The sequence below is a fragment of the Canis lupus genome, chromosome 33, assembly GCF_011100685.1.
Source record: "Canis lupus familiaris isolate Mischka breed German Shepherd chromosome 33, alternate assembly UU_Cfam_GSD_1.0, whole genome shotgun sequence".
Taxonomy (NCBI): Eukaryota; Metazoa; Chordata; class Mammalia; order Carnivora; family Canidae; genus Canis; species Canis lupus.
Genome location: NC_049254.1, coordinates 6,509,050 through 6,535,848, shown reverse-complemented (window position 1 = coordinate 6,535,848; position 26,799 = coordinate 6,509,050). Strand labels below are relative to the sequence as shown.

Below are 26,799 nucleotides of genomic sequence, written 5' to 3'. Positions count from 1 at the left end.
CCACCTACTATTTATTAAGGGTTAGGTAACAGATTTAAAAAATTTTAAGTTATGAGGGAAAATGATTTCATATATTCTAAAGGAGATACTTTGAAGAAAATGTCACTGCTGGGCAGCCTTGTCTTATAATTAAATGTATTTTCCAAGGAGCTCACAGTCTAAGGAGATAGTCAAGGAACATGCACTTATAATGTAATAAGTTTTTTGGTATTTGGTCATTCATAGAGCAGAGTGTTATCAAATGCCATCATTGTGCCAAGTATTGAGCTAGATGTTGAGAATGTAAAAGTTTGCTATTTAACTGTGGTGATAAGTCTGAATGACTTATTAGAGTAAAGGAATACTAAGAGAGAGGCTTACAGAGCCATAAAGGAACATGAACAGTGATGACTGGGGAGCAGATTTGGGGAATTAGAGAAGGCTTCATGGAGGAGGTGTTATTTGTGAGAATCTTTTATACTAAGCTGCATGAAATCACTTCTATAACATAGCAGGTACTTTGATGAATAAGCAGTTTGGGGGTTTTCTTAAAAACAAAAGGATTAATCAACAGGAGGGAGTTTCTTTTGTATGTGCCTTAAGACAACCTGAAATGAGGAGCTCAAGCCATTGTTTAATCTTTTAAAAAAATTTTATTTTGATCATTGTTAAAGTAAAATCATCTCTACCACATTGCATTGTGCTAGAGGACTTGGGAATGGTCATTATGAAAGCCAGCATCTGTGAAAGCAAAAGTGAGAAGAAAAGTAGTTTGTCAAAGGCATCTTCTAACAACTTCACCTTATGCCCTTCCTTTCTTGGCCCCTCCCCTCTTTCCTTTGACTGTTGTGATGGGTATTTGGGGTTATCCCATTCTTCTTTGTTCCATTGCTGGATAGGAAACCATTGTCATTGTTAGCCTGTATGGCTACAAAATCCTAGTCATGGAAAACTGATAAGTAAATCCTATTACTTGAAATATACATATATATGTGCAAGTTCTCCATTTCTATTCCCAGTGTAGATTTGAGTGATGAGAGGAAAGGAAAAGGGAATGATAGGAAAAAGAGTTTATATGTATACACATTTATAATATAGACATATGTATATGTATATGTGTGTTATATCACGTAACATGTTATTGTGCTAAATGATGTTGATTGTGTTGCCAAGAATCATAAAGTCTGGAAAATTTTAATTCAACTTTTGATCTTCTCCTTGTACCTGGCACTGTCATATTCTACCCCCAGAGCATGTCAACTTTTCAGCTTCTGAACTGATTGCTTTTAGCCATTTAACTGGTTAAACTCTATGAACCCAGAGTTAAACTGATTCTGGGATGATTTCTTGATAGTACTTAGTACTGATTGTCTTTTAGAGAAGGCATGTGATTGTTATTGGTGAGATTTTGATGGTTTTAGTTTCTTCATCAGGCAGTTTTGTGTGTTTCTGTTGCTTAGTTATAACCTCATAAATTTTCCTTTGTTATTTAAGCTTATTATTTTGTATTGTATGCAGCCTGTTACATAGTTAAAGACGATTCTTATTCACCTCAATTCCCCACTGATTATTCTGGAAATTATTACTATATTTGTCAATACTTAGCCCACTATAGAGTATACTCATTTTTTCCCCTTCTAAATGTTAATTCATTTTCTCTTTAATTTCACCAAAACTCTAAAAGTCTCCCACTACATCTAATTAAAAAATTCTTCCTTACTTAACATTGTATTTGTTTATTACTTTCATTTTAGTTGCTTATGGATTTCTTATAAATGTCAAGTGTAAGAAATAAAAAATTTAATATGTCTGCAACTCATAAAATCTTAAAATCTAATTTTCAGTTTGACACAAAATTCAAAAACAACTCAAACTGTTCAAATGCAACTTCTTGGAAACGTTTCCAAATTGATTCCAAATATTCTTTTGTAGTTATGGGTCTTTTTTCCTTCTGCATATTTGTTAATTTTCATTGTTTTGTTTTTAAGAATTTCAAAAAAAATTGAAAGTTCAAACAACTACCACATGATCACTGAAATACATACTCATTAGATTGGGTAAGACCTTCATAGTTATTTTATACACAAACTCATTGCATTTTAAAATCTTTACATACATGCTCTCCAAGAGATAATCTGGCTTATTCTTGAATGCTTTCTTTTAAAAAAAAGGAAATCACTAACTTTAAAAGCAATATATTCCTTTCATGTTTAAGCAACTGTGTCAGAAATTTTCTCCTGCCAGGACTTTTGTCCCCTTGTTCTTCATTCTGGAGTTTTCTTGAAGTTATAACCCTTTTGGAATTATCTTGAAGTAAGTATGGTTCTTCAATCATTGTAAACTTTTTGCTATTTTATATCAACAACTATAGGGTCTCAAAGCATTTTTTTTTCCTTCCCTCACAGATTCATCCTGTTCCTTGTGATTTTCTTGTGATTGTGATTGCTTCTTGTGATTGCTTACATTATATGTTTGGGGGTTTTCTATTGCTCTCAGATCTTGCTCCAGTTTGTAGCCTTCCTGGAGAGTGTGCCCCAAATTTGGACACAAAGTCCAGATATGCCCAAATAGAACCATCATCCTTTCTCATTGTTGAAATGATTAACTCTGATAAATACATCCTAAGATTGCATATTAGGATTTTTGAATATTTTATTTTTGATTCAGATCAGGCTTACTATTAATTTAACATGCTTTCACCTCTATGATGAGTTCCATATCCCTTACTACCCAGAACTCAGTCTGCATTTTGGGCTTTACAGTAGGTCTTAAAACTAATCTCCTTTAAAACTCATCTTGGTTCTGGTTCAAGATGGTAATATACAAAGAGCCCAAACTCACCTCCTCCCACAGACACACTGAATCTATAGCTATGCATAGGAAAAAATTATATAAGTATGTATAAGAGCAATTTCCTCTGTAAAAAAAAAAAAAAAAAGTAAAAACTGGCAGAGTGGCCTCTTTACATTAGATAAATAAGAGGGAAACCACATCAAAGTGGGTAAGGAAAGCTGAGCCACATACTTGCCATAAACTCCACCCTCAGCATGGTGACCCACAATGAGGGGGGAAATCTCGAAACATATCTGAACTTCTCCTGAGAAGCAAAGGGGTCCTACCCCACATGTGCACCCCAACTTTTAAGACCAACACCTGAGAGATAAGCACCCAAAACATCTGTCTTGGAACACCAATGGGGCTCATGCTCAACAGACCCATGGGGCTATGGCAAACCAAGAGCATCTCTTAAAGGGCCAACATATAGTCACTCATCCAAGGGCCCAGTCCAGAAGCGGCCCTTTGAAAAGTGCCCAGATTTTATGAGAGACTCATTTTCTAATTTTGAAGCATTGGTCTAAGGGGTAGGGATAATGCTAGGATACTTTCCAGGGATGGAGACTGGTGAATGGAATCTTCCCCCTGGCCTCCTGCTTTGCTAACGCTGGTAAATGCTATATTTCTTATTTCTTATTTTTTTCTTTAAAATTTTTTTGCTTTTTCTTCTTTTCCTCCCCCCCCCCGCCTTTTTTTTTGTGTAAATACCATCTCTGCATGACCCCTCTGCCTTGTTCCAACCAGTGCATGCCTTCTTCACATTATCTCTCTGCTATGCTCCAGAATATAAATATCTCCCAGAGGGGAGCTTTTACACATGTCTAGTATCCCAGTTTTATGGGTGATTTTTGTGGTCATCACCCAGGAGATATTCCTTGATCACTTGGCTCTGGAAAACAAGGAGGCTTATGTTCTTAGGTTCCATGAGATTCTAACAATCAGACAGACAGTTCTTGGCAGAGTACTACCCCCAGGGCACTGCAGCAGACTAAAATACATCTCAAGCTGTTCCATGAAAGAAGCCTACTTGCTAGTCCTAGAGCTTCAGTTTTAGGGACAGGCTTCAGGTGTAGCATACATCTAGATGCTGTTGGGATGCTGTCAGGGAACATGGGCTCATGAACATAATCTTTACATTGTCCTTCTGCCTTACTATGACTCACTGGTATCTCCAAATGATTGCTACCCAGGAGACATCTCTAGATTGCTTATTCTGGGAGCAGGTAGGACTAATGCTTGTAATCCTAAAGGATTAGATATATTTACATTCTTTAAAAGCTGTTGCTTAAGGGCCTGGCTTCCAATCAGCCTGAATCCAAATGCTGACTGATCCTCTCCTTTGGGACACTGATTGGTCTTGGCACACCCTCGACTGTTGGGAGCTATTAAAAATTAAACAGGCTTCTGGGACAATCACAAAGACTTGAGAGATAGCCAAGAGGTAGAGCAAGGTTGAACATTAAGTTTCATATCCTATACAACCCTTCAAGAGTGGAAGAGATGGCTGTTCCATGTGATGTATAGAAACAAACACAGGCAAAAGGAAAAGGAAGAAACCTAGGAATATATTCTAAATGCAAGAACAAGATAAAAACCTTTGGTGGGGGAGTGGAGAACCTTAATAAAATGGAGAAAAGTAATATGCCTGGTTCAAGGAGTTGAAAGTAATGGTCATAAAGATGCTCACCAAACTCAGAAGAATGGATGAATATGGCAAGAATTTCAATAAAGAGAAAATATAAGAAAATGCCAACAGAACTTACAGAGCTGAAGAATGCAGTAATTGAACTGAATATACTCAAGAGGTTCAACAGCAGTCTAGATGGAAACAAAGAAATCAGTGAACTTGAAGACAGAGCATATTCAGCTAATTTGAGCAGCTAAAAGAAAAAAAGGGGAAAAGTGAAGGTAGCTTAAGAGATTTAGGGACAACATCAGGCATACTAACATTCACATAGGGGCTCCAGAAGAAGAAAAGAGAGAGAAAGGGCCAGAAATATTATTTTAAGAAATAATGGCTGAAAACTTCCCTCATTACCAGGCACCTTATCTTTTTATGTCTTTAGCTCTTAACTCATTATTTTTATAATTTTTGTCTTTTAAGCTTCATACTAGCTCTATAGGTAATTAGGCTACTACTTTTACTATATATTTACTTTTTCCAGGAGATTTATACTTTTATGTTTTCTTGTTACTAATTAGTGCCCTCTCTTTTCAGCTTAATGAAATCTCCTTAACATTTCTGATAAGGTGAGTTTAGTGGTGATGAACTCCTTTTGCTTTTGCTTGTCTGGAAAATTCTTTATGTCTCAATTCTGAGTAATTTTGTTGGATAGGGTATTCATTTTTCTATCTAATTTAGGTAAGAAAGAGACATCTGGATCCAAGAAGCCTGGAAGGTTCCAATTAAGGTGAATCCAAAGACAACCACAACAAGACACATTATAATTAAAATGTCAAAAGTTAAAGCCAAGGAGAGACTCATAAAAGCAGCTAGAAAAAAATATCTTATTATGTATAAAGGAATCACTATAGGACTATGAGCAGATTTTTCAGCAGAAACTTTGCAGTCTAGAAGAGAGTGACACTCTTTCAAAATGCTGAGAGAAAAATGAATACTTTGAATATCCAACAAAATTACTCAGAATTGAAAGAGACATAAAGGATTTTCCAGACAAGCAAAAGGAGTTCATCACCACTAAACTCACCTTATCAGAAATGTAAAAGGGATTTCATTAAGCTGAAAAGAGAGGGCACTAGTTAGTAACAAGAAAATATATAAAAGTATAAATCTTGCTGGAAAAAGTAAATATATAATAAAAGTAGTAGCCTAATTACCTATAGAGCTAGTATGAAGCTTAAAAGACAAAAATTGTAAAAATAATGAGTTAAGAGCTAAAGACATAAAAAGATAGGTGCCCGGCTGGTTCAGTCAGTACAGAATGCAGCTTTTAATCTCAAGGTTGTAAGTTTGAGCCCCATGTTGGGTGTAGAGATTGCTTAAAAATAAAATCTTATAAAAAAGATAAAAATGTGACATCAAAAACATAAATGTAGGGGGGATAAAAGTATAGATCTTTAGAATTTAAATTCAAATTTAAGTTCAAATTTAAGTTATCAACTTAAAATGTAATGCTATAAATATAAGCTGCTACAGTAACCCATATAGTAACCCATAAACAAGGATCTATAGTAGATAGACAAAAGATAATGAGAAAGCATATCATGAAAGGAAGTCACCAAGCCACAAAGGAAAGGGGCAAGAGATGAAGAAAGGAACAAAGGAACTACAAAATAGCCAAAAAAAAAAAATTTTTAACAGAATGGAAATAAATATATACCTAGCAATAATTAGTTTAAATGTCAATGTACTAAATTCCACAGTCAAAAGACATAGAGTGCTTGAGTGGATAAAAGCAAAACAATTCAAAACCCAAATAGGAACCGTCTATATGCTGCCTACAAGAGACTTCAGAGGATACACTGAGTGAAAGTGAAGAGATGTAAAAACATATCCCATGTAAATGGAAACAAAAAGAAAAGCTGAGATAATTATATCAGACAGCTTCAAACCAAAGATTGTAATATGAAAGAAAGGCATTACATAGTGAAGATAGAACATTTGTATATATTTATGCACCCAATATAGAAGCATCTAAAAATATAGTGCAAATAAGAACAGACCTAACAGGAGAAATTAACAATAATAAAATAATGAGGGATTTTAACACCCCACTTACATCAAGAGGTAGATCATCCAGAGAGAAAAAAAGAAGGAAACATCAGCTTTAAAATTGATAAATCTTTAGCTAGACTCATCAGGCAGAAAAAGGCTTCAAAATCAGAAATAAGACAGTAGACAAACTGATAATGAAGAAACACAAAAGTATTTGTATTTTATGAATGTTATGAACAATTATATGACAACAGATTGGGCAACCTAGAAAAAAATGGACAAACTCCTAGAAACATATAACCTTCCAAGACTGAAACATAAAGAAATAGAAAATCTGAATACTTACTAGTAAGAAGATTGAATCAAATTTAATTTAAAAAACTTCTACAGGGATCCCTGGGTGGCGCAGCGGTTTGGCGCCTGCCTTTGGCCCAGGGCGCGATTCTGGAGACCCGGGATCGAATCCCACATCGGGCTCCTAGTGCGTGGAGCCTGCTTCTCCCTCTGCCTGTGTCTCTGCCTCTCTCTCTTTCTCTCTGTGTGACTATCATAAATAAATAAAAATTAAAAAAAAAAAAAAAACTTCTACAAATGAAAGTCTAGGATCAGATAGCTTCACTGGTGAGTTCTACCAAACTTTCTGAGAAGAATTAATACCAATCCTTTTCCAACTCTTCCAAAAAATAGAAGAGGAGGGGACACTTCTAAGGCCATTTCATGATGCCAACACCACCCAAGGATACCACAAGAAAATAAAATTAGAGGCCAGTCTCCCTGATGAACATAGATGTAAACATCGTCAACAAAAGATTAGCAAAACCAATTCAATATATTAAAAGGATCATGTACCACGACTAAGTGGGATTTATTCTAGGGATGTAAGAATGATTGAACATCTGCAAATCAGTCAATATGATATATCACATGAACAAAAAATCATATCTCAAAAGATGCAGAAAAAGCATTTCACAAAATTCAACATTGATTTATGATGAAAACTCTCAACAAAGTGGGTATAGAGGGAATATACCTCAATGTAATAAAGGCCATATATGGCAAATCAACAACTAATGTATTCATTGGTGAAAAGATAAAAGGTTTTTCTCTGAGGTCAGGACAAAGACCAGGATGCCCACTTTTACCAACATAGTATTGGAAGTCCTAGCCAGAACAATTAGGCAAGATAAAGAAATAAAAGGTATTCAAATTGGAAAGGAAGAAGCAAAACTGATTCTATATGCAGACAACATGATGCTATATATAGAAAACCCTAACAACTCTACCAAAAAACTATTGGAAATAATAAACAAATTCAATGAGTTTTCTGGATATGAAATCAATTTACATAAATCTATTGTTTCTATACAATAATGATAAACTATTAGGGAAAATAAGAAAGCAATTGTGCTTACAATTGCGTCAAAAATAAGAAAATACCTAAGAATAAATCCAACCAAGGAAGTAAAGGACCTGTAAACTAAAAACTGTTTAAGACATTGATGAAAGATAACAAAGATATGTATCTATTAGATAGTCAATGTTTATGGATTGGAAGAATTAATAGTGTCAAAATGTCCCTACCAAAGAAATGTTTGGATTCAGTACAATTAATTTTAATGGTATTTTTCATAGAAGTAAACCAAACAACTCCAAAATTTGTATGGAACCACAACAGACTCTGAATAGCCAAAGCAATTTTCAGAAAGAAGAACAAAGCTGGAGGCATCATGCTTCCTAATTACAAACTCTATTACAAAGCTACAGCAATCGGGATCCCTGGGTGGCTCAGCGGTTTAGCGCCTGCCTTTGGCCCAGGGCATGATCCTGGAGTCCCGGGATCGAGTCCCACGTCCAGCTCCCTGTGAGGAGCCTGCTTCTCCCTCCTCCTGTGTCTCTGCCTTCTCTCTATCATGAATAAATTTTAAAAAAATCTAAAATCTACAGCAATAAAAAAGTATGGTATTGCCATATAAAGAGACATGTAAGCCAATGAAATAGAAGAGAGAGCCTAGAAATAAACCCATTCATAAATATCAATTATTTATAATAAAGCCAAGAATATGGAATGGAGCGGGGAGGGAAGACAATATCTTCAGTAAATAGTGTTGGCAAAAGAGGGCAGTTGCAAAAGAATGAAACTGGACAACTGTCTTCCACTGTATATACAACTCAACTCAAATGGATTAAAGACCTGAATGTAAGACCTGAAAACATAAAACTTCTAGAAGAAAATGTAGGTTGTAAGCTCTTTGACATCCATTTTGGTGATGATTTTTTTGATTGACACCAAAAACAAAGGTAAAAGAACCAAAGATAAACAAGTGGGACAACATTAAATTAAAGGCTTCTTTATAGCAAAGGAAACCATCAACAAAATGAAAAGACAATCTACTGAATGGGAGAAAATATTTGCAAATTATATATCTGATACGTAGTTAATATTCAAAATATATATGAAGAATTCATACAACTCAATAGCAAAACAAACAAAAAACCAAAACGTATTAAAACAAATGAGCAGAAGTTCTGAATAAACATTTTCTCAAAAATATGTCAGTAGCTGGGACGCCTGGGTGGCTCAGTGGTTGAGCATCTGCCTTCAGCTCAGGGCGTGATCCCGGGATCGAGTCCCACATTGGGCTCCTTGTGAGGAGCCTGCTTCTCCCTCTGCCTGTGTCTCTGCCTCTCTCTCTCTGTCTCTCATGAATAAATAAATAAAATCTTAAGAAAAAAAAAACAAAAAACACATGCCGGTAGCAATAGGAATGTGAAAAGATGCTTGACATCAGTGATCATGAGGGAAATGCAAATCAAAACTACAACGAAGTATTACCTCATTCCTGTCAGAATGGCTAAAATAAAAAAGACAAGAAATAAAAAGTGGTCTGAAGATGTGGAGAAAAACTCACATGCAGTTGATGGGATTGTGAATTGGTGTAGCCAGTATGGAATACAGTATGGAGGTTCCTCAAAATTTGAAAATACAACTACCATATGTCCCAGGCTTTCGGGTACTAGGTGTTTATCTAAAGGAAATGGAAACATTAACTTGAAAAGTTATATACGCTCCTGTGTTCATTGCAGATTTATAATAGCTAAGATATGGAAACAATGACTATGCGCCCAACAACAAATGAATGGGTAAAGAAGATGTAGTATATACACACAGTGAAATATTAGCCATGAAATGAAATCTTTCATTTGCAACAACATGCATGGACCTTGAGGGCATTCTGTTAAGTGAAATAAGTCAGAGAAGACAAATACCATATGATTACACTTATATGTGGATTCTTAAAAAAATAGGAGAAAGTAGTCAAAAGATACAAATTTCTAGTTATGAGATAAGTCATTGGGATGTAATGCATAGCGTGGTGACTATATTAATGATCCTGTATTCCGTATTTGAAAGTTGCTAAGAGAGTAAATCTTAAAATTTCTCCCCTACTCCCCGCCATATTCTGTAACTATGGTGATGGACTATGTAGGTTGACTAGGTCTCTGGTGATCATTTCATAATATATACAAATATCAAATTAAAAAGTCATCTTACTGTATTTATCCTGACTTGGAGAGATGCTTTTAGCTTTTATTATGTCCTAAATCATTCATTGTCATTTATAAATTTATAATCCTTTTCAGATTTATACAAATTTAGCATTCTTACCTCCTTTATTTTTATATAAGTCATGGATAAAAGTATTTAGTATGAGGGAATCAAGGTAACTTCTGTCTAGGTTGCCACTGACCCGCTGGTAAATACCCATTATATGTATTCCTTTAAAAATTACAGATGCAACAATCTGATCATTTCACTCACATTTTTTCATATTATCTTGTAAATGACACTTTGTAAAGTGTAGAAATGATATGTTTTGTATATACTACATTTTCTTTGCCTGCCAGAGCAGGAAAGGTAAGTTAATCTCTTTTGACCTATTAATGAAGCCAGGCTAACTCCTAATAGAAAATATTAGCTATCCTTGGCCTCACAATATTCCCTTTTCTGGAGTCTGCTGGCGCTGACATGCATTTCCCTCTCCTTTGGCATGTGCTATATCCATCTCCTCTGTTTTGAATCTAAGGCATTTGGTGGGTCTGCAGTTCTCCAGCTCCACTACTAGTCTTACGGTTTCCTTACTGGCTCACCTCACATTTGCATTTCTCTTAGCCACAGGAGAGGAGATTCTTCTAAAAGAATGATATGTTCTTGTTTTGAGAACAAGATATTCTATAAAAAATTATTCAAATATACAGAGGTTTCAATCCCCTCCTGCTGGTGTTGATAGCACACTTTCATTTTGGGGAACATTCACAACAGAGACAAGGGAGATCAAATAAGAAATGTGGGCTTTTTCTGTCTCTTCACTACCTCTTATCCCTAAATTGAGGGCTTCCCAAGTAGGCCTGTCCCCCTTCAAAATTCACTGTCAGGAAAATGAAAAGACAACCTGGGGGAATGTGTTTTCAAATCACATATCTGACAATGGACCTTTATCCAGAATATGAAAGAACACTTCAAAGGCAGTGATAATACAAATGAGCAAAAGACCTGAAAAGACAGCTCACCAAAGAAATGCATGAATGGCAAATAAGCATGATGATCAACATTATTCATAAGGGAAAAACATATTAAAAGCATGTGTAATATCACTGCACATTTATTAGAGATGCTTAAAGAAAATACTGGGGGTACCAGGTATGGGAAGGATGTTGAGAAACTTGAACTCTAGTACTGTAACTGGTGGGAAGACCAAGTGGTTCAGCCGGTTTGGAAAGCAGTATGGTAGTTTCTGATAAAGCTAAACATGCACTTCAGACACGAACCTGGCAATCTTACTCCTAAGTCCTCAACAGACATGGAAATTCACATCCATACAAAAATCTCTATGGGGATGTTTATAGTGGCTTTATTTGTGATTGCCAACCACTGAACAATGGCTCTCCACTATGGGGTAACCAGACACTGGAATTCTACATAGCAGTAAAGAAGGACAAACTGTTGAAACGTGCCACAACATGGATCACTCTCACATGTACCCGTGCTAGTGAAAGAAACCAGGTTAACAAGGCTGACTAATTTCATTCTTTCAAACACAAATCTGCAAAGACAGAGAACAGATAGTTGCCGGTGGTTGGGCAAGGAGGGAGGGATCGACTACAAAGAGGCGTGGACGAGGGCTTTTGCATAGTAGATCTCTTCTCTAATAGGATTGCTGTCTTCAGTATGACCATCTATCAGTCAATTCACAGAACTGTGCACGAAAAAGACTGATGAGATTTTCCTGGAAGTGAATGAAAGCTTAATTTAAAAAAATGTGTGTGTAACTTATTATGCAAGTACATTTTAATTTTTAAAAGATTGTATTTATTTGAGAGAAAGAGAGCACGCTCAAACAGAGGGAGGGGCAAAGGGAGAGGGAGACTCCTTGCTGGGCAAGGAACCCAATGCAATATGGGGCTCCATCCCGGGCCCCTGAGATCATGACCTGAGCTGAAGGCAGACACTTAACTGACTGAGCAACTCATGGACCCCTAAGTACCTTTTATTTTTAATAAACAAAGCCATTTTATTTTTTTTACCCTATGGTGCGTCTCAACCAGAAATATCACTAATAATAGCTGGCTGAAACTTGCAGACTCACTCACCATCTGAGCTCTGTTTCCAACCTTTTCCCTCAAAAACTTTCCTCTCTTCATAGAGTCCTCCAGTAGAGAGCTTATATAGCCCTTAGGATTATAGCCCTGTTTTAAGAATGTCTCAGAAACTGCACTGTTTTTTTGTTTTTTTGTTTTTTTGTTTTTTTGTTTTTTTTTTTGTCCATAGGTTAATATAACACAAACCCAGTAGCCAGAACCCTACTGTGACTTTTTTTTTCCAAATGCCCTTGAACCCTAGCCCCAATTTAATATTTGGGGAGGGCTCAGCGATGATGAAATACATACAAATTAAATATGTCTGGTATGATCACATTTTCCTGGTGCTTCATGGAATCGTGAGGTTTCAAAACCCACCAGTCCAGATCAGATTTTCCTTGTTTGTTGATGAATATGGAATGTGGGGTGGAATCAGAATCACAGAATGTTCGAGCTGGAAGATTCCTAGAGTTGAGCAAGTCCAATTCTTTATTTTACCGAATCAAAAGTTTCATTGCCTGTTGGCCATTCTCTGGTAACTTCAGGCATTCTCTGATCTTACATTCCTTGGGTTTCATCCAGACCCAGGTCTGAGATACACTGTGCTCCTAGAGAAATGCATTCCACTTGGATAAAGCAAAACAAAAGCCCAGCCACCTATTTTACTAGCAGACAGGAGAATAAATATGTAGTTCTGAGGGTGCATCAGCAATCAGCTATGCTGTGGTTCTCTAAAACGAAGTTTATTTAAGTAGCCTTGGGTTTTTCCCTAAGGTTACGCATTTGGGTTCCTTTAAGATTTCTGTCAATGCAGTAGTAAAGACTCTTGATTTATTTCATGTATGCATGTATGTGTGTATTGAAATTTAACTGAAGTTCAAGCTGAACACCCTAGATGTGGGGAAGTCTAATTTTTTTAAAACACCTATTTTTAAGCTTGCCTTACTTTGTTTATCCTTAGAAAATTTCCATGAAGGGAAATCCAAGGGTCTCTCAGAAAGAAAGAAAGAAAAGAAAGAAAAGAAAGAAAGAAAGAAAAAAGGAAAACATGCAGTTAGATTTTCTGCTGCTCTTGGCTTCTCAAGAATAAAGTTTTGTGGCAAAACTACAGAACCGCCAAGGTTTGGCGTTCTCACCACGGAAGAGGAGTGGGTGATATTTGAGAAGGTAGTCTCAGTAGGAGGAAATCAAGGCCACTCAGCTCACTTTATTTATTTCCTTTCCTCTCAACCCATTTACTAGAAGTTTCTGGGTCCTCAGCGTATTTGCCCTCTTGACTAATTTCTTACTATGACGTCTCTTAAACTTGAATCTTCGCTTTTAATTTTCAACTTTTAGCCACATGCAGGAGGGTAGTCCCATTTAGAATGCCCTTCCTTTCTCTTTTAGGGCCCAACTAAGTCATTATCCCTGGTGAATGAATTTCTTCTTAAATTGGACTGGCTGAAGTCCTGGTGTATAGGACCTCTAGTTGCTAAGAAAACAAAACAAACAAACAAAAAGAAACAGTGCATGGTTTGTCTGCCTCTTTAAAAATCTCATCAATTCTTACTCCACAGTAAGTGGAAGAGCTAAATTGTTAAAGTGATATAGATTTGCTTCCTTTTAGTGTTTTCTTTGTTTTGCTTCTTATTTTGAGAGTGAGGATAACTTCTTGTTTGAATAGAAAAATTCTCAGAACGTGTTGGGGGCTTGGGCCAGGCCTGCCAGACAGCATACTGGGTGGGGTGCTCTAATTAGCAGGTAGTGAAAGCAGCTTGCCATATTTCTCTCCTGAGCTCCCTTTAGGGATTCTTCCTTGATGAACTTCTCCAATTCCTCCCCTCCAGCTCTGGTTGGTCAGCCCCCTTCCCCCGGCCGGCATGTCCTGGGGGTAGCCGTTGAGGGTCCAGATTCTGGGAGCCTCTGTCACCTACATCCTGTCAAGGTCCCGTCTGACTCCCTGCAATCCTATTCCTTAGACATGGTCTCATTTCCTCTATTCTTTCAAGGGTTGTGGCCCCATCTGATAAGTAAATGTGAGGGAGGAAACACTGGTAGATTTTAGCAGTAGCCATGTAGGTAGCGTAGAGCTGCTCTTGCTCTCTGACCTCAAGGGGAGTCACAGTGCAAAATAGGGAAAGCTGAGGAGGGCATCCCACGTGGTGGGCAGCTCCCTTGCCCAGCTTAGCCCTATGCCTGTGATGCTTTGGTCCAGAGCAGTAAAACTTAGACCATGCTCTTGGGCTGCATGTGGCTTTGTGTGTTCATCCGGGACTCTCATGTCTGCATGGACATCCCATTATCCTGGGGCCCACGGGGCAAGAGCAGTTTTGAGGCATTTCTGGTTAATGTTGCTTATGAATAAGCTTCTCAAATCACACACCAGAACAAACTCTCTTTCAGGGAACAAGTTTTTGTCGTACTGATTTAATTCCCAAAGCCACTTGGATTATGTGTAGACTTGGCCTTAGGAAATTGAAGTAGAACAAGAAGTTGTTTTTTAAACATTAAAATGAAGAAGTTAAAGTGGTGGTTTATTAGCATGTTCATCTCCCTTTCTACCTTTCCACAAAGAGAGGAAGCATTTATCCTACAGTGGTGCTTGCTTGAATGCAAGAACTCCATCTAATGGAAATCCCATGCTTTAGGCTGAGCTGGAGGGAGCATCTCCAGTGGCTCAGACCCAGACCTTCGAGGCAAGGGATGGACACTGTGGTACTTGGTTTGTGGTGGAATATCTGGAAAAAGCATTGGTTACATATTTGTTACCCTTGGCTAATGAGTCCCAGTCGGCGGAGGCTAAGCTGAACACCACACAGGCAGCAGACCATCAGCTTGCTTCTCGTGAATGCAAAGATGTCAGTGGAATCAAGCCTTGTCTTTTCGTGTAACCTGGCAGCTGATTTCCCCCTTAATTAGTTACAACACCATTAACACAAAACAAAGGATTTTGTTGTCTTTTTTTAAACAAAATGGTGCCAGACATCTAGAATTTATTTTCTAAGTGTGTCATTAAGCATATTTTTTCTTATAAAACAGGCTTGAAGGTCAAAAACAGATTTTTTTTTTTTTTCTAGTGGAGATTGTTTGCTGCCCATGCTCTTAAGGATTTCTTAAGAGGAAAACATGATGACGGAAGAATGTGTTCCATCTCCCCCTAGGTCTTGCCCTTATATGTAATAACTAATAATTTGGTATTTTGAAGTTTACAAAGGATTTGGATATGTAGACCCTTAAGGGGAGGTCCTCACGAGGATTAGAGGAGAGAAAAAGAGACTCAGAATATTACTACTTGTAAGGCTCTGAGAGTCTTAGTATAACAGTTCTAAATTGTGCGCAGTAGAATACTGGTTCTGAGAAAGGATATTTGAGAGTCAGTTTCCAAGGTTATATGTTTGGGAAACATGAAAATTTTTTTCTTATTCTGGAGATTCACAATGCATGTTAACATAGTCCCTGAGGAGTCCTAAAATGGAAGAAAACAATTAACTTTGCTTTAATGTAGAATTTCCCACTTGTATTTGGTTATATAATATCTCAATATCCTTGCCTCCTTCCCCCCCCCCCTTAAAACACTTAGAGAAACCAAAGTTACACAGCTAAATGATGGCAAAACTTGATCTCAAGATTCTCAGGCTCCAGATCATTACATATCTTGCTAAGATCTGTGACTTACTCTCTCTGACTCACGCCTTGTGGAGTTATGATTGGGTCAGGCATCAGTGGGCTAAGATTTTGATTTGCCAAGTCTTTCTTTGCCTTTTGTCCTCAAGGTGCTTTACCTTCAAGAGGGGACATTAATATGTTCATGTAAACAAATAATAATAGTGTGGTGATCTTTTTTCTAATTTTTAAAATTTAAATGTAATTAGCTAACATATAGTTTCAGATTAGAGTTCAATAATTCATCAGTTGCATGTAATACCCAGTGCTCATCTCATCACAGTGCCCTCCTTAATGCCCATCACTCGCTTACCCCATCTCCCCTCCCACCTCCCCTCCAGCAAGCCTCAGTTTGTTTCCTATAGTTAAGAATCTCATGGTTTTTCTCCCTCTCTGATTTCTTCCGATTCTGGTTTTCCTCCCTTCCCCTATGGTCCTCTGCACTGTTTCTTATGTCCCTCATATAAGTGAAACAGTATGATAATTGTCTTTTTCTCTCTGTTTTTTTAAAAAGATTTTATTTATTTATTCACCAGAGACACAGAGAGGCAGAGACATAGGCAGAGGGAAGGAAGGCTCCCTCCGGGGAGCCTGATGTGGGATTCAATCCCAGGATCATAACCTGAGCCAAAGGCAGATGCTCAACCATGGAACCACCCAGGTGCCCCAATAATTCTTTCTTTGATTGACTTATTTCGTCCTGCATAATACCCTCCAGTTCCATTTACATCGATGTAGATGGTAAGTATCCATCCTTTCTGATGGCTGAGTAAGATTTCGTTGTGTATGTATATATATAACATCCTCTTTATCCATTCATCTGTCAATGGGCATTTCAGCTCTTTCCATAGTTTGGCTATTTTGTACATTGCTGCTATAAACATTGGGGTGCAGGTGCTCCTTTGGATCATTACATTTGTATCTTTGGGGTAAATACCTAATAGAATTGATGGGTTGTAGGGTAGCTCTATTTTTAACTTCTTGAGGAACTTCCATACTGTTCTCCAGAGTCACTGCACCAGCCTGCATTCCCCCTAACAGCGTAAAAGGGCTCCCCTTTCTCTGCATCTTCACCAACACTTGTTGTTTCTTGACTTGTTAATTTTAGCCTTTCTGACTGGTGTGAGGTGGTATCTCATTGTAGTTTTGATTTGTATTTTCCTAATGCCAAGTGATGTTGGGCACTTTTTTATGTGTCTGTTGGCCATGTGTATGTCTTCTTTGTCATCTTTATAATGAGATCAGTACCATCCCTAGTGGGAGTGGATCTTCATGTCAAGGTGTTTTTAGCTCTTCTGATAATGTAAATTCCATCTAATAAGAACTTCTATAGAACAGTTTTGCGCTATTCTTCAGGCCCTTAATCTAAGTCAAAGTCATAGGTGGTACTTAAAACATAGATCAGTTGCCTCATGATGTGGTGTATGAGGTGTAAAAGGACCTCTCCTATATCATAAATGGCACAAAGTTTTAAGGTGATGTGTATATAGGTTAGTCTTAAGTTTTTGTTTGTTTATTTGTTTTTTTTTAACAGAGGTAATACATCAATTTAGGGGAAATGATGGATTTGAAAGATAGTAAGAATTACTTAGCCAGCCAGCAACTTCTGAGTAACATGAAAGGCTTTTAAATTAAAAAAAAAAAAAAACTCTTTTAAGCAAAAAGACAGTTCTTACTGCAATCATTAGGCCCTGACATCTCAGTTATCTTCTTACCTTGCTAATCCCTGCAACTAAGGTACTAACATTAGTTGGAATTAAACATATTAATCAAGTACATCATAAAGAATTGATACAAGAGGATTCATCTTAATTGTTTTGATCGGGGCTGTATGGAGTATATCAGTTATGCAAAACTCTGGATGGGTTATGCAGGCAGTGCCTTCAGGAGTTGTGCAGTGTGAGGATATTACCTAGTCCATGAGAGTCTTGGTTTACTCTGTGTCCTTCTTTCCATTCATTTGCCATACATCTGCTTATACGTTGTGAACTCATAGACCATGAGGTTAAAGAGGAGAATTCTCAAGATATAAATGTCATGGACTCCCTCTGAGGAGCCATACTGGGGACAGCTTTGAAGCAGACATTTTTGGTGTTGAACCATTGCTCAAGCACTAGCTATGTGATCTATGAAATGGGAAAAACAGCATTCGAAACACAGTGAGATCATGCAAGTGAATCCCTTAGCACCTACCGCAGTATAAATGTACAAATAAAAGTAAATTGTTATTGTAACCTTCTCTCTTATCCCTCCATTAAATAAAATAGTTTGTGCGTCAGCAATGTAAAATGACTTGTCCAAAGCCCCAGAGTCTCATGGCTAGTCAGTCAGTAATAGAATTAATTTAGGGCTGACATTACCAGAGCCCTGGGATTTTAATATTCTGTTTTTTGAAGTCTGTTGTCCATAGAGTTAAACCCACAGTTGATTGCATCGTGATTCAGCACAGATCCTCTGAAATCCCTTTTACTGTTTATGTCTATGAGCTTCCCTCTTCTGTGTGTTGGGTTTTCTTCTAACATTCCTCACTTGAAACTTTCTTCTGGAGTCCCATATATGCAGCCAGCCAGCAGTACCTTGGTTTATGTTCCCTGTCCCCTCCATTCCCTTGAACCCTTGGCCATGATGAGTGAATTCTAAGGTAAGCACTTCTTTAATCAGATGGTTCACTTCAGGATTTACGTCTGGTTTAAAGTTGATTGAGAGAGATTTGCAGATCACAGCAAAGCTGCAGAACTGAGACAAGATGCTATTACCCTGGAGGTCCCAGGCACAGCCCCAGGAGTGCCTGGCCACATGGACTTTGGCAGAGGGCCCTGGGACTACAAGTGACACTTAGCACATAAGAGACTTCTAGCCCAGTGAAATAGGATTTTCTTTGATTCTTTCCCAGTGTTTATCCAATTGTAAACTCTGTACTCTTATTTGAACAATTGTTATACTTATTCTCAGCAAACCAAAATGAAAAGTTCCTTAGTAATCCATTTGGTACAAAAAAAAAATCACTGTTGGAATATATAATTGTTATTTTGGTGAAAATAAGTATAAAACAATTCTATTTCTGACAGCAGCCGTAGTTCATCTTTTCTCGCATTTTGAGCTTATAATTCTGGCTTTAAATCCCAGATCAGTGTTCCCTGCCAAAATGTACAGTGTCTGTGACTGAATTGGTCAGAATAGTGTTTTCAGCATAAAGGAGAAGTCCCCTGTTCCATCCAGGATTATAGGACCTCAGCGTGTATCTCGCTGATGAGCTTGAGCACCTTAAAAGCCAGTTTGGGTTTGCTGTGACTTACCTGAGGTTTCTCACAGCATCCAACTCTACCCTTACTTGGTACATATTCTCAAAAGTGAGTGTTTTAGGAGAGTGCACATGCCATGAACACTATTTGGTAAAAAGAAAAAGATTTAGATCATCCGAAGAGAAACCAGAGTATCATGAACACTATTTGGATGGGATTGTCTTGTAGCCCCTAGGCATCCTGAAATCCTCAGAGAAGACTGTTTTTGAATTGCATGGGTAGATTTTATTGAATTTGGTTCTGATTTCTTGATGAAGAACCTCATCTGTATTGTATTTGCCATAAGCAATGCAACTGATACTCTTTGGACACATCTAGACTGTAGTGTATGTGATACTGGCTTTTAGGTAAGTCAGAATTAAAATATCCCATTTCTCCACTGAGGCATATCTGGCTCCAAGCTCTTGGCACAGAGCTTGATTAATCAATTAGAGAGAGGGGTGATGGTCAGAGGACTGCAGTCACTTGTGGACCATTGTGGGCAACCTGAAGCCATAAGCCAAATGCAGCCATTACATATTTGTAATTGCTATCTGGATTTATAGAAATTCATAACATGGTTCATCTAGTAGCCCAAAGCCACACATGCATGCCTCAGCTATCTGTTAAATATAATATCATCAGAATACTCACGAAAGAAGAGTCAATAGAGGAAGTTTCTATTCTTACATGGGGTGGGATTCAGAGGGACATGCCCTCTTCTGGCTTCCTCTCCTTCTCTATAGGTTTATCATGGATACTAGAAAGAAACCCAGCTGTCATGAAACCTTTCCTCATCCTCAGCAACACCACTGGATCTTCAATAATACAGCCCTCTGCTGTCTCTGCTTAGTCAAATATTGAGGGAGGCAGAGAGTAAAGAGGGAAGGAGGCTGTCCGCAGAGACAAAGAGCCCAATATCAGGTTGGAGTACTTATGTCATCTTCTGGCACTGGAGTTTCCCTTGAGTGAAATGAGGGCACTGAGCACATTCATGCAGGAGGCAGAATAGACAGGGGAGAAAGATAGATCCCCTTGGGTTCATACTTTTGTTCCACCATTTGCTGTTCTTTGACCTTGTGCCACTTTCCCAGAATCTCTGAAATGAGCAAGGAACATTTACCTTGTAAAGCTAATAGGATTAAAGATAGCATACATAGAGCATCAAATTTTTTATAGTGGTGGCTAGTATTTTTACTTACCTACTGTATTTGTGCTACCAACTGTGTGCATCCTACGTGACATCACATTCTCATTCCTTTGAGTGCCTATCTGTTGAATTACTGGTGTTTTGCTTACATTAGTATCTCCTCTTATCTTTAGAGAGAAGAGCGTATGGAAAAATGGGTCTGATTGGGTTTTTTTTTTTTTTTTTGCCTCTCTATTTGGAGTTTGGTTCAGCCAATATTTTTTTAGCTTGAGTTATGTTTATTAAGTCTATTTTGTGCCAGGCAGTGTGCCATGTACTGGGAATACAAGGATGACTGGGTGCCTCTGTCTGCCAAGTGCCATTAATTCTGGTGGGAGGGGAGACAGAGACCAAAAGAGAACATTTCAATGCAATTTAATCAGTGCTATGTACAGGGTGTGGCACACGCTGTCAGCTGCCTCCCCAGTAACTATTCCCTCTTCATAGTTGACAAAACTCTGATTTTGTTCAAACCGACAGGGTATCCAGCTAAATTCCAGGTCCCTAGGGTCCTTTTATGCTAGGTGTGGCTGTGTGATGGAGATCTGATGAGGGAGACACACACACAGAGGTTTAATGGGGATTTTGATGGAGTTGCTATCCTGCTAAATAGGGATCATCACTGGGGGCACTGCCCTTCTCCATTTTTCCTTTGAACATGAACATAATGCCCAAAGATTCAGCAGCCATATTTAAAAAAATAAAATTGTGTACATTTAAGTTCTACAGCATGATATTTTGATAAACATATATGCATAGTGATTACTACAGTCAAGCTAATTAACGTATTTATCTTCTCACAGTTACCATAGCTTTTGGATATTAGAGCACCTGAAATGTACTGTTGTAGCAAATTTCTAGTATACAATGCAGCATTAGTAACTGTAGTCATCGTGTTAGCTATATGATGTGTAGACTTGTTCATCCTACAAAACTTTGTCCCTCTGATCAACATCTTTCCATTCTGCATAGTTTCCCCAAAGCCCCTAGTAACCACCATTCTACTCTCTGCTTCTCTGTGGATTCTACATCTAGTGTTCTTTCTGTGCCTGGCTTACTTCACTTAATATAATGTCCCATCTATATTGTTGCAAAGAAGAGGATTTTCTTCCTTGTTAAGGCTGAATAATATTCTAGTTTGTGTGTGTGTGTGTGTGTGTGTGTGTGTGTATACTACAATTTTTAAAAAATCTATTCACTCATTCATCAGCGACCATTTTGTGACCATAAAAGAAACCAGCATGAGGGAAAAGGAAAGATAATTCCAGGATTACCAGTCCTGATGTCACTGAGCTCCTGAACCAATTGTAACTATCCTCTAGATCCAAAATTTTGTTATATGAGGAAAGTACATCTGTGTTTGTTTGAGCTGCTATAAGGCAGGTTTTCTGCTACTTGCAACCAAAGACATTCCTAAATAAAACAGCTCCTATGAATGTGAAGAAAGGAGATTATATTTCTTGAGGAATACTACATAGCTAAGAGGAAGCACTGTGGTTCCAGACAGAAAATAGGCTCTGTATTGCATGGGATGAGTGCTTGAAAAAAATGCCTCTTTGTCAATGAGGACATTCTCATCTATCACAGACACGTCAGAACACCACTCAGGCTACAATCAAGAAAGATAAAAGACTTGGATGGACCTGCCTCCTGGGAGATTCCAGTCCAATCTGAGATATGTTCCCCTAGAGTCTTCCATGAACCAAAGGCAGCCTGTAAGTAAGGGCCAAACTAGTCATGATATCATGTGATTGACCCCATTTGCTCAGGGACCTAGGTTGGGAACTCACAGTTCCCTCTGACTTAGATTTATCAGAGCCATCCACAGTCCACATTTCAGGTTAAACCCTTGCCACGTTTTCCAGAAGCAGGGCCTTAGAAACCCTGACCGTGGCCAGAATTATAGATCTGCGTCTGCCAAGACTAACAGACTGGTAGACAGTCTTTTTTTCTGCCCTTGCAACTCCCAAAGAGATACCTACTTTTTCCAGTAATTCACTTTTCTGTTTCGCCCTTTTCTTTCTCAGGCACAAGTTGAAAGTCTCACAGATGGCTCTGGGGAAAATAATTGCTTGTTCTCAAACAAGCTGATGGAGATGCATTCCTGCTCCTTCTCTTCCTCTTGCATAGTTCTTAGCCTGCCTTGGCCCTATCTCTAGCAGATAGCAATGCTACTGCTTTAAGTCTATAAGTCCCCATACCTCCCATCAGTTCTGCTGGCAGCCTGGGCTGCTGGCATTTACATTCTTCTTCTAAGTAGTTTGGCAAAGAGGATACTGCCTCTCTATCTGAAAGTCTGGCTTTTAATTTCTGGGCTAAAGGTTGCATTCAGCGTTGTGCCTAGAAATTCACAGACCTCAGAGAACATTTCCACACCTTTTTCTTATGCCTACCTACAATCTCTAAGGTGTGGCTCATGGTGCAAAGCAAGCCACTGGAGTGAGCTGGTTTGAACTGGAACCCCATTTGTGGGGAGGTGAGGCAGCACAAGTTGGGCACCCATATGGCATGAATTGGCATTGCAGGCTGGAGGAGAACTCTTCAAAAAGCTGTGTCTATGATCCAAATTAAGGACAAGCACACTTTGAGTTCCCAGGTTTAGTTTTGATAAATTGGAGGCAGGTGAAAAGATTAGGGACTTTAAAGCAATTGCTCAGGTAAAGCTAATACAGATGTCAAAACTGAAAATAAAAAAGCAAGCGATATCTGACATTTAAAAGAGACTAGGCATGGGTTAAAACATGGTCTTGTCTTTTGGTTTCTGAAGGTCTCATCTTTGGGTTTCTTTTTCCACTGAATCAGTGGAAATCACCCCTGAGTAAGAGTTACTTCTGCTTTCTGCCCTAAATTTGTTTTATGTATCTTTCTGAGTTTTAGTCTCTTCACTGCTAATATAAGATTGGAGATATAATATATATAGTGCTGATTCGGGATCATTGGCTGGAGTGATGGGAGACAGTTGAGACACACTCCCCCAAATATACTCACGTGTGTGTGTGTGTGAGAGAGAGAGAGAGAGAGAGAGGTGTTGATTCTTCTAAGGGTTTTTTTTTGTTTGTTTGTTTGTTTGTTTGTTTGTTTTTTTGAAGCTCATATGAATTGATGTCTTTGGAAAAAACTTTTTAATTTCACAAGTTATTTTTAAGTTATCTTCTCCTTCCCTCCCTCCCTCTTTCCTTTCATCCACCTACCTACTTACCTTCCTTCCTTCCTTCCTTCCTTCCTTCCTTCCTTCCTTCCTTCCTTCCTTCCTTCCTTCCTTCCTATCTCTACTCAGAAACCAATTGAGAAAAGTCATGATAGGGCAGGGTGGGGGGAGTGTGTGTCCAATTTGGTGACATGGGAAGATCATAAACTTACCTCCTACCATAGACACATCAAATCTACAGCTACATATGGATCATTTTTTTAATGTGAAAACTAGAGGAATCACTCTTTACAACAAAGGACAAAAGGTATACATTGAGATGGGTATGAGAAGCAGACACATGTTCTCATACCACCATCCCCTTCCCCAACATGACAACACACAATAGAGAGGAATCTCATCAGGTATTTCTCCTAGAGGAGTGAGGGTTGGTGCCTCTGGTACCTCAGATCTGCACTGGAAAGATGAACTCCAGAATATCTGGCTCAGAAAGCCAATGGGGAGGGCTGATGTCTGAGGGGCCCAAAGTACTATAGGAAACTAAGATTCTCCTCTTAGAGGGCTTGCATACGGTCTTGCTCATCCCAAAATCAATGGGAGAAAAAAAGTTTGAAAAGCACCTAGAATATACATAAGGGGGAATCTTTTGCTGATTTGGGAGTTTTGGCCTGGGTGATGGGAGACAGTTGAGATACTCCCTCAAAACAGAAGTGCTGGCAGACATCACTGTTGCACTCTCCACATATTCTATTAGCACAAGTAGGTGACTTTAGATGTGGCAGTCTCTCACTGCTTTGCTGAACAGGGCAGGGATAAGGAGCATGCCACTTGCTGAGACCAGAGGGCATGGGCAATTGCATAGTCCCTGTTCCCTAGCTGCAGTGGGTGAGTGTGAATGGTCACAGGGTTCTCCTGTTCCCTGGCTAAAGTCTATGAACATAGGTGGTTGTGACACTTAACTGCCCCATGGCTGGGGGCCGGCCAGCATGAGCAGTCATAGCATTCTCTCATTCCCAGTCTACAGCCAGCATGTGCAAATAGTACAGTCTCTTGCTGCATTGGTAAAGCCCACAGAAACACATAGTTAAAACATTTGCCTGCTTTTGTGAAGCTGGAGAGCATGTCTCACCCACTATACTCTCTAGTTGCATAAAGCCAGCAGTTGGGGAAAATCTACACAGGGGACACCCCTTGATGGCCTGGCCCCAGTGGCCAAGAAAGCCAGTGTTCCAGAGCTGCACAGGAATGTAACAACTGGAAAGATAGCTCTTGGCAGGCTACCTCCTCTAGGGCTCTGCATAGACAGCAGACTGAAACCCAACCCCAGGCTTCCTGTGGAAAAGACCTATTTACTTAGCCTGGAGCTTCAGTCTGAGGGACAGGCTTCAGATTTCCCACCCATCTGGAGGCTAAGGAGGCACTGTCAGAGAGTGTAAGCAGGGAGACCCCATCCATGTTCACTCCCTTGGCCTCACCTCAGCTTGACAAGAATTCCCAGGAAAGAACTTATACACTCATCTGGAGCCCTGATTTCTGTAACTATTACCCAGGGGACACCTCCAGATACCCTGGTACGGAAGCCAACAGGGATTACAATTGTGACCCCATGAAAATGTATATATTTCCACTCTAAAAGCTGCTGCCTGACAATCTAGTTTCCATAGCCTGAAACTAAGTACTGAGATTTATCCTTTTGGATTACTGACAGGTCTTGATGCACCCTCAAAGACAGGTGTGTATCTACAATAAATTAGGTTTAGACAATCACAAAAGTCTGAGTTAGGGCAAGGTTAAATTAGGAGGATCAATACCTACACAAGGCCACTGCTTGAAGACTGAGAGTAGTAGTTGTTTCACCTAATAGATAGAAATAAACCCAGAGATTTCAGCAAAATAAGGAAATAGATATGTTCCAGACAAGAGAACAAGACAAAACCTCAGGAAAACACCTTAATGACATGGAAATAACTAACCTACCTGATAGAAAAAAATAAATCAAAATAACATTTCTACAGATTCTCACTGAACTAGGGACAAATGGATGAACACAGAACAATAGTCACAGAACTGAAGAATAAAAAAAAGCCTAAAACTATATGAAAACATTCAGCAGGGTGGATGAAGCTGAATTATGGATCACTAAACTGAGAAAGCAATAGAACTCACCCATACAGGGAAGAAAAAAAAAAGAAATATTTAAGGAATGTCTGGGACAACATCAAACAGACTACCATTCATATTTTAGGGGTCCCAGAAAGAGAAATTGAGGGATAAAGGGAAGAAAACTTATTTGAAGAAATAATGGCTGAAAACCACCTAAAGGTAGGGAAGGAAACAGAAATCTGGCCTAGGAAGCCCAGAGAGTTACAAATAAAATAAACACAAACAGAAACATACCAAGACACAGACATTAAAATATCAAAAGTAATAGAGTCATAAAAGCACCAAGAAAAAAATTGTTACATAGAAGGGAAACCCCATAAAGCCATCAGCAGATTTCTCAGTAGAAACTTTGCAAGCCAAAAGGGAGTGAGATGACCTATTCAAAGTGCTGAAGGTGGGCGGGGGCGGGGTGGGGAAACTCCTAACCAAGAATAATCTACCCTGTAACTTTATCGTTCATATTTGAAAGAGAGCTAAAGAATTTTCCAGACAAGCACAAGTTAAAGGAGCTCATCACTACTAAACAGGTCTTATGAGAAATATTATAGGGACTTATTTAAGCTGAAAAGAAATGGTATTAATAACAGGAAAACACATGACACTAAAAAAATCTCACAGGAAAAGGAAAAGGCAAATGTACATAAAGGTAGTGTATTAATCACTTAAAATGCTAAGAAAGCTAAAAGGCAAAAGTAGTAAAATTAAAACTACAATAATTAAGAGAGAAAATATGTAAAAAAGTGACATGTAAACTTGGTAGGGTGGAATATACATGTAGAGTTTTGGGAAATATTCAAATTTAAGTTGCTATCAACTTAGATAGTTATACATAGGATGATATATGGTACCTCACAGTAACCAGAAAGCAAAACTTATAGTAAATACACAAAATAAAAAGATAAAGGAATCTAAACATAATACTAAAGAAAGTCACCAAAACACAAGGTAAAATAAGAAGACAAAAAGATAGAGGAAACTGCCTATGGCTCTGCCTCTCTCTGTCTCTCATGAATAAATAAAATCTTTAAAAAAGAAGAGGAACTACAAAAACAGAAAACAAAGTAGCAATAAACACATACCTATCAATAATTATTTTAGGTATAAATGAACTAGATTTTCCAATAAAAAGACACAGAGTGAATGGATAAAAAATAAAAATAAGACACATCTGTATACTGCCTTCCAAAAGTGTTACTTCAGGACTAAGGACACAACAAGACTGAAATGTAAAGACAGACACAAAGTA

General features: G+C 38.3%; 1 long non-coding RNA gene across 7 annotated transcripts in view; it reads left to right on the top strand.

Annotated features, from left to right (window-relative positions):
- The window catches only part of LOC106558158, a 287,505-nt gene that overhangs the window by 67,612 nt on the left and 193,094 nt on the right, over window positions 1-26,799 (top strand). For 5 of the 7 annotated variants that reach the window (XR_005383193.1, XR_005383198.1, XR_005383192.1 and 2 more), the window contains one exon: window positions 21,830-21,957. The exons of the other annotated variants lie outside the window; for them this stretch is intronic. This is a non-coding gene — a long non-coding RNA (uncharacterized LOC106558158). The remainder of the gene's footprint in view (window positions 1-21,829; window positions 21,958-26,799) is intronic. 7 annotated transcript variants of the gene reach the window in all.